Here is a 16,290-nt window from a genome sequence, read left to right as displayed (position 1 = left end):
TAAGCTTTATGTTTGTGGCAGTCCTTTTATTCCCTAGTCCTATGGGGATGAGGTGTAGGTGGGCCCAAACCTATGCTGGGTACATAGGTTTGCGTCACAGTTGAGGTATACTGAGTCTAGGAAACTCTCAATCTTATGAGGGGGCTGCTAGCAAGTTCTGCCCAAACTTTGCCCCAGAGGAGACATTAGCCTTATTATCCTGGAGGGCAGATCTTTATTTTGCCCTAAAGGGAGAGGCCATTTCTATCTTCCAAGCTGCTGTTGTACAAACATCTTTGAAAAGATAGTCCAGGAAAAAAGCTGTCCCAAGACATGCAGAAACAGAGGGATCCATGGAGAATTGTCTCTGAACAATACCTACCCTTTCACATGCTCATGACTTCTGGTGAGTTTTCCCATGAGTATGCTACTCTGTTGGTAACTCTGATTAATCTGACTGATGGGGGCTGGGACCAAATCCATTCACTTTGTCTAATGTGGCATTTAATTAAGGTTAATTTCAACAGGACTCCAAGAATCATGATGAAATCAATCTGTAACACTGACCTCAGCCATTCCTCCCCAGGGTACCAGACCCAACCAAGTGAACAAATTCCATAAACCATCAGTGTCTGCTTTAGAAAGCCAAGTAGCTTTCTTCTTAAATTTCGGTTTTGACTGTTTCACTTTGCCTGAGGCAGTAATACAGGTACAACAGGATCTGTTAGCTATTGCACAAACTCCACCATGGCCTGCAAGGAGGGCGTCTAGGGCAATTCTATCATCCATAACAACCCTGGTCTAAACTAGCTAAATGAAAGAGAGAAGTCATTGTTCATGTAACTGAGAAGTTCAGCAGTAGTGCTGGTTTCACAAGTTCAGTTAACGATATTTGTTAAGCCCAGGTCTCTCTTTTTGGTCAATTCTGCCATGTGATAACAGGATGGCCACTAACTGATCCAGTTTTGTATCCTACTGGATTGGTAATCCTATTGGAAAGATAGTTTCTTATTCCCCAAAATTCTAACCCAAATCTTCAGATTGAATCTCAGTGGGTGCCTCTATTTCTCTGAACTAATTAAGTGGTCAGGATGATAGGATGTTCCATAGATATTGAAATTTCTGCTTCCCATCTCACTTTATAAATTTAAGTTTTTATTTTTTATGCACAGCTTTGGTAATTAATAAGCCAAGAGGCACCTTTGTGTCTATTTGTGTTTCACATAACAGCATGAGATTTTGGAGATTCTGTAAACTGCCCTTTGGTGTTATAAGTCATCCTATGTGATGTCAGGTTCTGGAAAAGTATTTCCCCAAGCATAGTCCATGGTTTTAAATAGGAAAGAGTTCTGAGGGCAAATATGTTTGCTTTAAACAAGAAACAACCAGCTTTTTTTTTTTTTTTCAAAGTATGCTTTTTGGTGAGAAAGATTGGCCCTGAGCTAACATCTGTTGCCAATCTTCCGCTTTTTTTTTCTTCCCAAAGCCCCAGTACATAGTTGTATATCCTAGTTATAGGTCATTCTAGTTCTTCTATGTGGGATGCTGCCACAGCATGGCTTGATGAGCGGTATGTAGGTCCACACCCAGGATCCAAACTGGCGAACTCTGGGCCACTGAAGCAGAGTGCGCAAACCCAAACACTCGGCCACAGGCAGACCCCCAAAATAAGCTCTTTTCCTAAAAGAGGGCTTTTTAGAGTCTTCAGTATTATTGTAAATCATCAAAAAAGGACTCTGACACAGCATTTCCCAAACATATCTCATAATAGAGTGCCAGGTTGGTTAAGTCCAGCTACAATTAGAAGACTTAGGACCATTGCTCCATTCCAGTGTGTTTGGCTGTGGGACATTTTCTTCAAAAGCATCACTTAGGACCAGTGGTTTTGGGAACAAATTTTGGGGAACTCTAGACTGAGTTCACAAATGGAATCACATTAACTTAAAAGTTTGGCCCTATGGATTCTTGGTCTATTTTGTTCAAGGCTAAGAGTTTATTGTGACTTCAATATTAAGGTCACCGGGCTAAGTGCTATGGCATGTTTAGAGATGAAAGGGGCTTGATTCATGCTCTTCAAGCTCTGCTGTGCCAGGCATGCAAGTGGAGTAGTTTACTTAACATCTTTCTTCTTTGTTTTAGAGTGTGGATTTAATGATTGGGTCAGTTGATGCTTCTGGGTACACCATTCTCTCTTCTTGAGTACTACCTGGAACTGATGGGTGAGGAGTAGACAGAGGACTCCTTCACTGTTTGTTAGAGGACCAGATGATACAAGGGAAGAGAGAGAAGTCAGGGAATGTGAAATTTCTGTTAAATCAGAGAAACCAGTTCTAATGACTTGAAGGAGTTCAAGTACTTTGTACATGTATTTGTGGCTGTAGTATATTGAATAGAAAAAAATTCATATAAAAATTATTCTCTCAGAAACCCTGTATTATCATCATCATGAGCATCATCATTTTCATATTCTATCATCAATTGCTATACCATTTACTATCAAAGGAGAACGCTGTGGCTTCAATTCTGATGTTAAGAACACTATAGGATTTTAGGTGATAGAAGAAGGAAGCTCCTAAAAGGGGAGTTATTTCTGAAAAGAGTTAGCTTTTGTTTTTGTTTACATCCAATCAAAATAACTGATTGGCTTAGTCAATTCAGTGAAAATTCTGCTCACACCCTTATCTTAACTGAACTGTCCAGTTGTTCGTGAGGCAGACAGAATGTCCCTGTAACTTGATGGGTATAAGTGATTGATGACCCAATCTGTTGGTATTGCTCCAAGGAGGGCAAACTCAATCTGACAATGTTATCCAGGTGCACCACTGGCCTGTTAGCTTTGTGTACTTATATTTAATATTCAAATAAACTGCCTTTTTATGGATATGAAGAGGGAGGCTCGTAAGCATCTTCTTGGCTAGCTTTTCTCTCTGGCATCTACTGATGTTGGTGTATTTTTTTTTTAAAGCATGACCATCACCATTGATGGGCATAGTCTGCATGTCTCTGGTGGGAATGTTGTTTGTTACTGAATTGCAGACCAGTATTTTTGAAAGCTGGGAGATAAATGGGACAACTTCATCCCATAAATCTTACCACCTGACTCATCAATTTGAGGTTGCTTATTGAAACAAGGAAGACAACTTTAATCATGCAAATATTTGGAAATTGCAAGCGTATCGCTATTTGGAATTTGGAAGATAATTAAAATGGACAAGTTATGATTGATTAACTCATGAAGAACGGGTTAGTTAAAAGGCAGTTGGTTCTCTTTCTATCCTTATATCAACACTCCATCAACAGGAATTAAGAAAACAGCATCACTAGGCTCCAGCTCCTTGCTGAGGGCAATTAATCAGGACAGGGGAGTAGGGGGGTAAATTGGAATGCTGCCAAATAAATCAACCTGTTTTGCACCTGCATTTCTCTTTGTTGGTTTTTATAGACCATCTTAATGCTTTGATCTTTGTGTATTAGATGATGGATTTTAGGGAAAACTCCTCAGATATGAATGAATAAATTACATATATTTCCATATTAACATCTTCACTTTATTGGAAACAAACTTGTAAGAGATGTACATTTCTACCTGTATTCAAATATGAGAAATATTTGTTTTATTCTAGTTTATAAGGTAATGGGGAACTATTTTTATTCTTAAAATGCTGTAACAGAACATTAAACCTCCTTAAAACCTTTTGAGGAAAGGGCTGGGTTTTAATAAATAAATGTTAATAATATAAAATGCTATATGGGTAGCGAAATAAAAGCATAAAATCAACTTGAAAAAAAATGTCGATATTTTCTGACAACCTGTGTACTGTTTACCTGGTATGAATCTTCGAAAAGGTCTGTGTTCTACTTTGCATGGCTCCAGTTCAATTTCAATTTATCCTTAAAATTAGTTTGGAAGGGCAACCCCCAGGCGCACAGATAATGCAGCTGATGCTGCTATTTGGCAGTCTGGTTCTAACAACCAGATTGGTTTTGTCTGTTCCCAGATTCTAAGTCATTGAGACTCTCGTGTTTCTCTTTGTGATATTGCTATGAGGTAATTTTATAGGCTAACCCTATGATGACCACACTGGTTGACACTTGAGAGTAACAAACAGGACAACAGATTCTCCTGCAGTCATTTGAAGAAGTTGACATTTGAGTGCTCAGAAAGATGATCAGTACAATGGATGTTAGCACTTGGATTTTCACCCTTGAGGAGTGAAATACTTTAATGTTGGGAGGTTTTACAGACCCTTTGGTGGACTAGGTATTATATCACCATACTTTTAAACAATAAAATCCTTTCAAAGAACTCTGAGAATTAAATAGCTAAATGGATGCCTTGAGTGAGATCTAAAAGAAGATTCCAGAATCTTTCATTGTTCAGTTTCCCTTTACTTCAGAGTTTTCGTCTTCAAATGCAAGGAGGGTTGAGCTTGCTTCACAATTAATGACCTTGCTTCACAATTTTGCAGCACGGCATGCTGCTCCCCAACATTCATCTGACTCGGAGGCAAGTCTGTTAACCATGATGTCAGCAGGAATTATTTTGACAGCTGCCAGAAGCAGTAGCATAAGACTCAAAAGTTTTCATTTTAGAATGTGGTGTTCTAGAATGTTGGTCTGATGTATACATGCTAATGGACAATCAAAGACAGTAGCACAGTGTTCAAGAGAAGAACCCACAAGGAAAAGCGATCACATCAATCAATTAAACAAAACACCAGTTTTTTCAGGGAACGTTGGGAGGTAAGGCTGAAGCACACACAAATATCTCCTCTAATTCAAATTAGAACAGCAGAATCAAAAGCTCACTCTTCCCCTTGATGGTCTCTGGTATTGCTTTACTGCCATGAGTCGTGATTCTACACCGCACGAAGTGCCATCCCTGATACACAGAGTACTGGCTGTTGACAGGTCCCTCTTAATCCAAGGGGAATGCCTCTGTGGATGGGCTATAGTTTTCATTCTCAGGATTGATGATCCAGCATCAGATTACATGATAAACTTGCTTAAAGCACGGTCTTGCGATTTCGAACAGCGTTAGATAAACATTCAGTATCTGCATTTCAGAGTGGCAACACAAGGATAAATCAAATAGCAAATTAAACTTAGGTATGCCATCTGCTGCCTTTATTTTATGGATTTCAGCCCATAGGACATTGACTGGGCATGAATGTACAAGCCATTGTCTTTTATTGTCGGACTTACTACAAACATTGGACAAATGTTCATCCATGCTGTCGGTCTTCTTGGAAAGAGTAAAATTTTGCAAAAGTGCATTTTTTTTTTAGTTGTCGTAAGTTTTTGTTTTAATAAAAATAAACCACAACAGAAGAAAAAACAGCATGTACTCGTTTCTCTGAGTGCAACATCTCAGCAGGCTTTGGGAACTCATCCACAAGGGGTAAATTGTTTAATGCGTAATTGTAAGCCGAACTGTAGAAACCCATATTAGGCCTCCATGATTTTATTCTCTTCTTCTGGTAAAAGGTCATTACTTCTCCCTGGGCCCCTACAGGTTAAGCCTTTTACAACTTTTCCATCTCCCAGAAAGTTCTTGATTTCTTCTCATGGTGATTCTTATTCCATGTCTTTACTTCGCAGTGGTTTCTTTAAGAAATCATGTTTTTCCAGTGTTGCTGAGAAAAGTTTCTTATTCTTCTTTCAAAACAAGTTTTAAAAAATCTCCATTTTCGGCGGGCCAGTAGGTATATTTTCTTGGAGCAGTTTAATGTAAAATATGAATTTACACTTAGGAAATTACATTTTGGTGCTATCATTTGGAGGCATTTTTATCTTAATGTCTGTTGCCAATCTGTTTCTTAGCAGCATTTGCTCAGATGCAGTGGTTACCAGGACTAGTAAGAGTTGCCTTTCAAGGACTTTTGTAGATTTTTAGCTAACACCATAAAATGAGTTCTCTATTTGTGAGGCTAATAAAAGTCTTAATGATATGTGCATCCAGCAGATGGGACAGAGGGCTCTTCTGGCAGTGGGCAGTTGAAATCTGCCCTCGGATGTTTGCATAAGGCTCTCACTAAAGTCAATAAAAGGTAATTTTCACACACAATTTAGTTCATAGTACAAAATGTGGGGAAGAGTAGCTGGTTTAAGTCCAACGGGCATAAGGGTAGCAGTTGGTAAAAGTTTTGCTTGATGGTAAATTTTAACTGACAGGCTGACAAGTTGATCAAGAGAAACGCAGGACCAAGTCACAAATTGTGGACAATGGCAGCGCTTCAGAGGCAGAGCGAGGACACAGCTGAAGTAATAATCCCCAACATCTCTGGCACAAGCCTTGATAATTAAAAAAAAAAAGCGTCTCTCTCTCCTTTCCTGTTCCCAGTCTTCCTTTTTCACTCTCTCCCTCATACTCATTTTTGAAACCATTTGTTTGCTCATTTCTACTTAGCATTTTGCCCAACAAACAAAATGTTCACATAAATCCATACCACAGTGTGAGAACATCGTAATGGACATTGGGCAGATTCAGAATATAATGAGCCCTCTGGTCGTGGAGGGTGAGGTGTGTGGCTTAGATCTCCTGGGTTGAAAGAGAGCTGCACACGTTCTTCCTGGTCATGGAGGGGATATTGTGTTTAATGCAGATAAGGCTTTAATGGGGTTGAGAAAGAGTCTGGAGACAGGTTTATAAGTGAAAATTATGCATAGAAACCATTAGAACTTTGCTCTTTCATATACTTACTACATGAATTGTTAATGATTTATGCATATTAATAGCTTACATGTATTTTGGGAATAAAAAAAGTCAACAATGTTTTCATTTTTTTGTGTGTGTGAGTAAGATTGGCCCTGAGCTAACATCCATGTTGATCTTCTGCTGTTTTACGTGGGATGCCACCACAGCGTGGCTTGACCAGAAGTGCTAGATCTGTGCCTGGGATCCAAACCTGTGAACCCTGGGCCACTGAAGCGGAGTGTGTGAACTTAATCACTATGCTACTGGGCCGACCCCTCAACAATGTTTTTGACATGCATCATTTCATCTGATGCTGGTGATCTCTGAATATGGTTTAAATGTATGAAAGGCAGGTGTGCAGAATAGGTTCATATTATGGCTCTTATTATGTTCAGTCTTTGAAGGTGGCAGGTACTTTAAATCTATGCACGAAGAATACATGACAAATGAGAAATGAGTTTATAGTCACGAAATTAGAAGTATTTTGTTAGATTACAGAGTTTCTCCATCTTAGTACTTAGAGTATTGACATTTTGGGCTGGGAAATTCTTTGTTCTTGGGACTGCACTGTGCACTGTAAGATGTTTAGCAGCATCCCTGGCCTCTACCAATTAGACGCCAGTAGTAACCACCCTTACTCCTTCTCAGTTGTGACAACCAAAAATGTCTTCCTACATTGCTGAATACCTCCTCAGGTCTAAATCTGAGCTTGCTTCCAAATTAAGCTAAGGCTTCTGTGAATTTTAGTAAACTGTAGACAGAGACATCGACTGTAGACACAAGTCAGGATAAAGGTATACATGTGGTATGTTTAGATTAGAAATTGGTCATGGCTTTTTGATGGCTCCATCAGCATCCCTAAGAACTATGAAAGCATTAAATCACAAGACAGCATCAACGAGAGCGAGGTACTTACATGCCACCACGGAAGCGATGCTCGCTCCAATAGATTATTCTCTGGAACTGTGCAGAGCAGAGAGGTTGGTGGCCTTGTAGGCAGCTGCAGTTTTGTGAGGTGAAGTGGAACAATTGTACCCAGGGCAAAAGATACCCTGAAGCATGGCGTGAGCGGTGGCAGCTGAGATGTGACAAGCTGGAAAACAACAGCAATTGCCTACGAAGGGGGCGGCAGTTACCGAGAGGGAGGCTTTTCTTGAATAGAGGTGACTTCATTTCTTTAAAGTTCCTTGGCGTTTGCTCCTTCTGCACATCTGCAAGTGCTTCCAGTCCCCCAGGGAAACTGAGTTTCCTGCACAGTCCAGCTGGGCCTAGAGGCTGTGACCGCGGTAATGGGTCAGGATGCTTTCTTACTATTCCCCACTTTTCTTGGGCCCGATTCCCTCTACCCTTTTCCAGATGAAGAAAAGCTGGGCCAGGGGCAGCCAGGAGCTCTGTACTTATTTCTATTTTCTTTCCATTTTAGTTAGGATACTCTCTCCTCAACATGAAGAAGAAGAAGAACCCATTTCTTGCTGATTCTTGTCTCTTTGTGATCCGATTAAATGATTTTATTATCCTTGACATTTTCCCATGGACTGTAGCACATTCTGGACTTTGGCCTGCCTAATACTGTTAGTAAAAATCTGTGCAAGCACCAGACATTCTTCCTTATTTATGTGTTTTTTTCCTTTACCTTTAACACATTTTTCAAAGAAAACATATCTTTAGAATTCTAAAAATAGAGCCAATGTAATTTGCTAATTTCTGAGTTACAGAATTCTTACGAATGCGTAACTTTCCCTGGGTGACTTAAAAGAGGGCAGTTTCAAGGCTGAAGTGAGCGAGGCGTCTTCATTTGAATGAGCCTGTGCTTCAGGGAGAGTCTGGTTGCTGAGGGAGGGTCCTCCGCACGGTGTCCAAAGCCTGCTTCATTGCTCAGATCTTTTTGATAACAGACTGTTTCAAGGCGGCTTTGGTCTTTCCAGATGCCATAGTTGCCCAAACAGACCAGGCATTTTCAATCATCCGTACCTTTGCTCGCGCTCTGCTAGCTGTTTGAAATCTTCCTTTCTAAAGTCCAGCGGAGGAGATGCTTCACCTTCTTGCCATAGTTCTTGAAGCAAAGGCTCAATGTCCCCTCCACCCAACACTTTCATGTGTCTCCATTTGCTATAGTTCTTACAATGAACAGCATATCATAATCAAATGGGTGACTTTTTTTCTTAATGGTATATAAAGTAATCGTTTATTTTATAATGGATAGCAATTTAAGTTTGATGAAATATAGTATATGAATCTGCACTGTCAATGTATTATCCAAATGGAAATGTGCGGCAGGCAGTTGGAAGTGATGGTTTGGGTCTTCGGAAGGGTAAGGTGCAAAATACGTTCACTCATCTCGACATTCCCCAAAGTCTCAGTCCATCACGGCGTCAACTCCGAGGCCCGAAAGCTTACTACTGAGAGCTCGTGTGAACTAACGATTGATGAGGAACCGATCAGCAAGTCGATTTACCGAGCTGTGTAACTATCCACAATCCAAGAACCTTTCCGTCAGCCTGACTAGATCTCTCAGGCCTTTTTGCAGTCGATCGCTGTTCCACCCCCAGCTCCAGGTATTCACTGATCTGCTTTCTACTTCTAAAGATTTTTATTTTCTGCACATTTCATAGGAGTGGAATAATATAATATGTGGTCTTTTGCACTTGGCTTATCTCCAGGTAATGTTTTGAGGTTCATCCATGTTGTAGCATTTATCAGTAGTCCATTCCTTTTTTGTTGCCGAATAATATTTCATTGCCTGGATGGACGACGTTTCGTTTATCCACTCATCAGTTCATGGGCGTTTGGATTGTTTTCACGTTTTGGTTATTATCAATGATGCTGCTAAGAACATTGACATATCAGTCTTTGTGTGGATATATGTTTCATTTCTCTTGGATAGGTACAGAATAATTTCTTGATCAAACTATGGATTCTTATCTCAAGAAGAGGATGTTGTTCTATAGACACTTTTGAAATTTTCTTTTTATGTAGAGTTGTATCGAAACCTTGAGTTATACACCTAAAAATTAAAATACTAATGAGTATGTGAATATGAGAAGTGCAGCTAAAAGGCTGTTAAAATTTACTTGGCATCTGGTACAATTTACTGTCATTCACCAGTAACTACCTTCAGTCTTCCTGTCTGGAATAAAAATGACATATACATTATATTTACTACTCTGCTAATACCACGAAAAAGCCTAGCAATTGTCATTTCCAGACTGTCTGCTGTAAGGCAATGTAGCAATCTAATTCTTGGAAACTATGTCCTTGAATGTATCATTTCTTCCTCTCCTTTTATTGTCTTTTTATGCTTGAAGGACATTTCACGTTTGAAAACCGGGGTTTAGATAGATTCTTAAAGGGGCCAAGAGAAGAAAATAGTTTGTTTTAAAATCTTTTCAAATCCAGAACAACATGCAGGATAGCTGATGGATTTACCAGAGATGTTAAGATAGAGAAATTTCCCCCACCTTGATTTGCTTTGTTCTCCAGCTTCTTATACAGCAGAGCAATCTGGAGTCCATTTCTGCATTTGCACACTTTTGACAGCATGAATACAGAAAATGTGATAATGTCAAATGTTAAAATAACATCAACAACAATGCTTCTCAGGACATTTCTGCTAAATTGGAAATGATGGACTAAGACTTAGAGTATAGTCTTCATTCACTCATTCATCTCTTCACTAAACTAGCCTCTTAATATTTCTAAAGGTATTTATGTGGTATCCTCCGTGAGCTAGGCACTGAGCTAGGTGCTAGATTACAGCTGTGAACTGCAGTTTATATTGTACACAGTAAAGAAAGAAGCTATTTAACGGATGGTTTGCCCATCTAATTAAAAAAAAGAGGTGATTTGTTTTAGAAGAAATTTGCAACTTTTGATTACTTGATTTACTCATGTCTTAGATACAGATGTCTGTTGAAGGTCTTGAAGTTGGGGAACGCCTGGGAGCTTTGACCTGATGATCTAGGATACCCGCTAAGAAGCCATGTGACCTGGATAATAACGAATATGTGATAATGGGGTGGTCTTTGGAAAACACCTAAGGATAAGCGCTGGTTGCCAAGGGAAGCAACCATGTGATTAGAGGGCTGGAAATTTCAGTCCCACCCCTCTGACTTCAGGGAGGGGCGAGGAGTGGAGGTTGAATCAATTGCCAATGGCCAATGATTTTATCAGTTATGCCTGTGTAATGAAGCCTGTATAAAAGCCCCAAAGGAGGGGGTTTGGAGAGCTTCTGGGTTGGTGAACACGTGCAGATTCTGGGAGAGTGGTGGGCACAGAGAGAACAGAAGCTTCACACCTCTTCCCACATACCTTGCTCTATGTGTCTCTCCCATCTGGCTGTTCCTGAGTTATATCCTCTTATAATAAACCACTAATCTAGTAAGTAAAATGTTTCACTGAATTCTGTGAGCCACTTTAGCAAATTAATTGAACCCAGAGAGGGGCTCATGGGAACCTCTGGTTTATAGCCTTTTGGTCAGAAGCACAGGTAACAATCTGCACATGTGATTGGCGTCTGACGTGGGGGGAAAAGTCTTGTGGGACTGAGCCCTTAACCTCTGGGATCTGACGCTATCTCCAGGTAGATAGTGTCAGAATTGAGTTAAATTGTAGGACACCCAGCTGGTGTCACAGAAAATTGCTCGGTTGTGTTAAAAAAACCCCGCACACATCAGAAGTATCAACCAATGCTAAATTAGTGAGTGCACTTTAAAGATTCCTTAATGTCAGTGCAATAGCTTTTAAATAGAAAAAACTGCGTTTGGTACTGAAATATCAGAATAGAAATACAACTATGTTTATTGCCTGCAGGGATTAGGATCAGAGATGATCCGAGCCCCGTAAATAGGCCTCCACGACCGCAGACCCACTGGAGAAAGCGGGGATTGTGAGCACCAAAGGAAACAGGCTCCAAGGAACACTCAGCCTCCTGTTTTCTCCTGGGGCTCTGCATATGCTGATGGTGGCCAGGTGGAGGATTTGGCTAGCCCAGCTAATTGCTTCTATCTGGGGGAATAAGCGAACAGTGCAGTAACAGTGTGCTACCCCTGGATACGAATTAAACAGCACTAAAGTGCACTTAGAAGAAATTAACGAAGCTCCAGAATGGAAAGCGACTTTAAAAAATTCATTCTCTTTTTATTTCAATTTTACGATTAATGTGAAATGAATAAATGAAAAGACCTAGGAGAGAGAGGAAACAGTGAGGGATTATTACCACAACACAAAGCTTTTATAGATATTATGTTTGAATGGGCTGAATAAAGGAGATAGATTTTTAATCATTTCCCTAGTTTTAAAGATCACTATTACTTTTTTAAAAATTATTATTTTGGGACTCCCCAGGCTAAGCCAATGTACTTTGGATTTCAAAGTACAGAAATACAAAATTTTAATTTATTCTCCCCAATAGAAACAGCGCTATAGCTGTCATCTCTCTCTCCAGGTGGATGTTATTGTCCCTTATGTTGCATCGAGGCAGATGACATAGTCCTAGGGATAAGATGAGCTGCTTACATTTGAAGTTAAAATCATACTTCTACCAACTTTGGTGTGTGAAAAACGGCACAGCATTGGCACACTATTGGTATGTATTTCACCAAATATAAGGAGAACAAAATAGATTCCTGAACAGGTAAAAGGCATTCCATATTATACAATATTCAATGGTGTTTCCTTCTCATAGTTTAAAATATTATCTTTTTAGTTGGATGGATCAGCACCATATTATTTATTGAGAACTTACTCTGTGCCAGGCTCAATGCTAACAACTTAACATGGATTGTCTATCTTGATTTTCACAATTGCTCTATGAAATACTCCTATATTATATTTGAAGAAACTGGGACTTAGAAAAAAGTAACCACTCAAGATCACACAATTACTCACAGGAGCCAAGATGTGAATCAGAGACATCATGATTTTTGTGTTTGAAACAATGAGATGGGAGACCTATGCAGTCTGGAAAGCGATGAGTCATCTGAGAAAAAAAGAGTGTGAATTCAGGTGTGACTTTCATCCAGATGCTTCCACCCATCTCTAGATTGGGTCTTCTTCATGATGAATCAAGAACAAAATAACACAAGAAGCTTCGTGTCAGAATATTGAAGTAATTGTAATAGATCTTATTTTCTTTGGCTAGACAGCACGGTATTACGTGCTTTCCCCCAATAGGCATTCTTATAAATTATCATTATTTTTTCAGACAGTTTTCTACCCAGGTGGCTAGGTTTTCTGTTGCAAAATTAGTTCAGATGGTCTTACAAAAAATTACGTTGAATGTTGCTACATGTGCTTTACTGAAATGAAATATTTAACATTTAATGAATTCCCTTTCCTCCTTGGTAAGCCTAATCTTTCCAGCAGAATTTAAAAATAAATTCCATTTATGAGTCTCTTATTTTCCTGTTGTTTCCATATTTATTCAAGGCTTTTCTTTAACTACATACTGGGGGATTTAACGATCTTCTGGATTACTCAGGGGTGGCCCAGAAGACCGACCAGAGAATTCTGCGGTCTTTGAGAGAATAATCATATAAGACGCTTCTAGAATATTTGTTTGAGGAGGAGAGTGGCAAGTGTGTGTGTGTGTGTGAAGTGTTACTACATTTTTGAGTTACTACATTTTGTGTGGTCATGTATTTGAGGCACGTGGATAACAATTTTAAATGTGTGAGCTTCCTTAAGATCTTTTGACTGTCCAGAAGTATTTTTAGGGTTTTCTAATACTAATTTCTAATATGATAATGGATTAACAAATGTAACTTTAATTTTTATAGGAATAACTTGATATTAAGTGATAAAAATTATGTCTGCAAATACTCTCCTTTGGAGATTGGCTCACATTACTGACTGCATCTTGACTGAACTTAGTAAACAATTGCCCATTTTCATTCAGAGCTGTGGGAGCTGCTTTCTTTCTTTTACTTATGACAAAGGGGCCCGGCCTGGAGCAAGCTGCATGCATCCACGCCTTGGTTGCATTACACGGCGAATTTCCCTCTTTGCCCAAACCTCCACTGTTTGCCATGGACAGACCAACGCAAGGGCCTTCTTCCCCCATGGTCTGCTCATGCGCTGAGTGTATTGAGAAATGGGTTACGGAAAGTGAGAAAAGAAGATGAAGTGAAGGAAGAGCATGGGATGAGAAAGTAAGGGAAGAAGGAGGGGAAGACAGATACAGAGAAGAAATAACGAGAAACTGCAGGAAAAGGGGACAGGGAAGGGGACTGAGAGATTCAGGACGAGTCTGGGGAAGGGGAAGACAAGAAAGAACAGAGGAGGCGCTTCCCAGCACCTTTCTTCTCCTAAAGCGGGGTTCTCAATCCGGGATCCACGGAGGAAGTTCAGGGGCTCTGTATGGTGGGATTTAAAAAATTACATCCTTATTTGCTCTCACTTCTAACTGAAAGCTGACATCCCCCTCAGCTATGAATATAGGCCACACCACTATAGCATGAGCAATACCCCTGACTTTGTCTTCACCAGAGATGACACATACTTTCATATCACAAGGTAATTGTTGCAGACATCTTGCAATATTACTCACACTCATAAAGACTTTGAAATTATGATAGTGACTAGACTTGCCACTAGTCTTCTTATTTAATGCTTTAATAAAAAAGCCACATATACTGTATCTTGCATTTGGTTTATAAATATTTTATAACTGTATTTCAATACAGTTTCCTTTCTAATCCTATGAATTTTACTTTATGCATTTAAAAATATTATTCTGAGAGGGGATCCATAGGTGTCACCAGATCTTGAAGGGGTCCATGGCACAAAAAGGTTAAGGACCTCGGCTAGCCAGCAAAGCTTCCCACGTGGACAGTTTACTGTGTGCCAAAGATAGTCATGCTCTCAGTTCCCAGGCTGGCAGGTCGCTGCTGGAGCAAACCCAGCCGGGCAGCTCTCCTGACCTCAAACAGCCTTGTCTGTACAAACATTAATTTTCCATGTTCTATGATAGGAGGACGGCTGGGGAGCAGGCCCTAAGTCACTAGTGACTTGACTCTTTTAATGTTGGTCTTCCAAGGACAGCACACTTTTTCAAATTATCTTCTACATGGTGTTATTTATCATAGGAAAAGAGAAGCTTTATTACAGAGAGGAACAAGAACTTAGAGCGACAAGAAACTCTATGAACTAGGAGGCTCAGGAGTTCGTCGGGGAAGAGCCCCTTGGATGAGAACAGGACCACTCCCTGGCCAGTGGAATGGGAGCCCATCAAAGAGACTCTTTTGGCTTCTTTTATGGGATGGAGGAAGATGGTGCACTGAGTCTTCCTAAGAAATGTACTACTCTTGAGTCCCAGAGACTGTCTTCTATTTGTTTGTGCGTAAGGTCCAAATGACTTTGTTTCTGCTCACATTCATTTCTGGTCCACAGAATTTTTAATTCATTACGTTTCATCTCATAGAGCATAATGCTAACAGTGTCTTTAAACATAGTTAGCTATAAGAGGGCTAATTTCTTATCAATGCCCAAAACTTCCTGTGAGAGGTTTGGCTGATGATTTCCCCCTTTCATGTAATATATAAGGTCAAAGTTTAATAAAGTCCAGAGCCACACTCTATATGTCATTTGGTAGTCTCTAGTCTAGAATATGTGTATATCCCAATTTTTGAACAATAAAATTATGAGGAAAAAGGACATTGTAGTTGACTGGATTGTTGGTTCTTTTTACAGACTCCTGAAGTTTTCTCTGTGTGTTACTTGGTGTCCGTGTCCCCAGCTCTGCAGTAAAAGTCTAAAGAAAATGGAATCCTTTTCTCTTTAAACTGTAATGAGCAACAATAGTCCAAGGACCATACAGAAAGTGTCACACTCAGATGAGCAGTACTGAGTGTAGAATAAGATCGCTAACTGGCCATTGATGACATGTCCTGTTTCCTGGTATCCAGGAGACTGAAAATCACTTGGTTTTCTTTATCTAGGCCACAGCTGTCTTGGGCCTGATTCCAATCATTTTGATCTGGTGAGGATTCTTTTTGGCAACATAAATTCAGTTGAGGAGGGGCTGGAATGACATGGTGGTGACAGCTGAAATGCATTTCCTCATTTTGATCAAGGTGAAGATTCTCAGTAGCATTGCTGGAGATCATAGGCTTACTCCTCTCACATGTCTAGGAGAAGATTTTTTTTAAAAGACCAAAAGCTGTTTTCTTTCCTCCATTAAACTCTGGACAAAGAGCAATTGTGAGCCAATGTTGGTTAATCTATCATATTATAAAGTATGAAAATCAATAAACAGAAAAATGCAAAGTACCTCTCTGTGCCTAACCCCGTCTCCAAGGAATTCATTCGTCAGGCGAGGCAGCCCCACAGCAGATTTGTTAGCCAAATTATGATGTATTTCCTTTTAACCAGTTTGTATGCAATAATTATCAAAAGTCTTCACAACGGGCTTTCCAAAGCAATTCGTTAGTTCAGTAAGACAATGGGAGTAATAGTTGGAGCACGCTTGCTTCATAATCATTTTGTTGGAAAAAAAGAACAGCAGCTGTAGTTCATTGTAGACAGCCATCAGAAACAGTGGATTTATCAAAACGAATTCATCTTGGCAGTTTCCATTCTGGGGCTTAGATAGAGAAACACAATTAGAATTCAGGGCT

General features: G+C 39.8%; 1 protein-coding gene across 1 annotated transcript in view; it reads right to left on the bottom strand.

Annotated features, from left to right (window-relative positions):
* The window catches only part of CPB1 (carboxypeptidase B1), a 43,445-nt gene extending 35,285 nt beyond the window's left edge, over positions 1-8,160 (bottom strand). The window contains exon 1 of the mRNA XM_008531940.2: positions 7,593-8,160. The gene's annotated coding sequence lies outside the window, so the exon portion shown is untranslated. The remainder of the gene's footprint in view (positions 1-7,592) is intronic.
* Between the last annotated feature and the right edge of the window lie 8,130 nt (positions 8,161-16,290).

The sequence above is a fragment of the Equus przewalskii genome, chromosome 15 (genome assembly GCF_037783145.1).
Source record: "Equus przewalskii isolate Varuska chromosome 15, EquPr2, whole genome shotgun sequence".
NCBI classification, from domain to species: Eukaryota; Metazoa; Chordata; class Mammalia; order Perissodactyla; family Equidae; genus Equus; species Equus przewalskii.
This window is presented reverse-complemented; position numbering and strand designations above follow the sequence as displayed.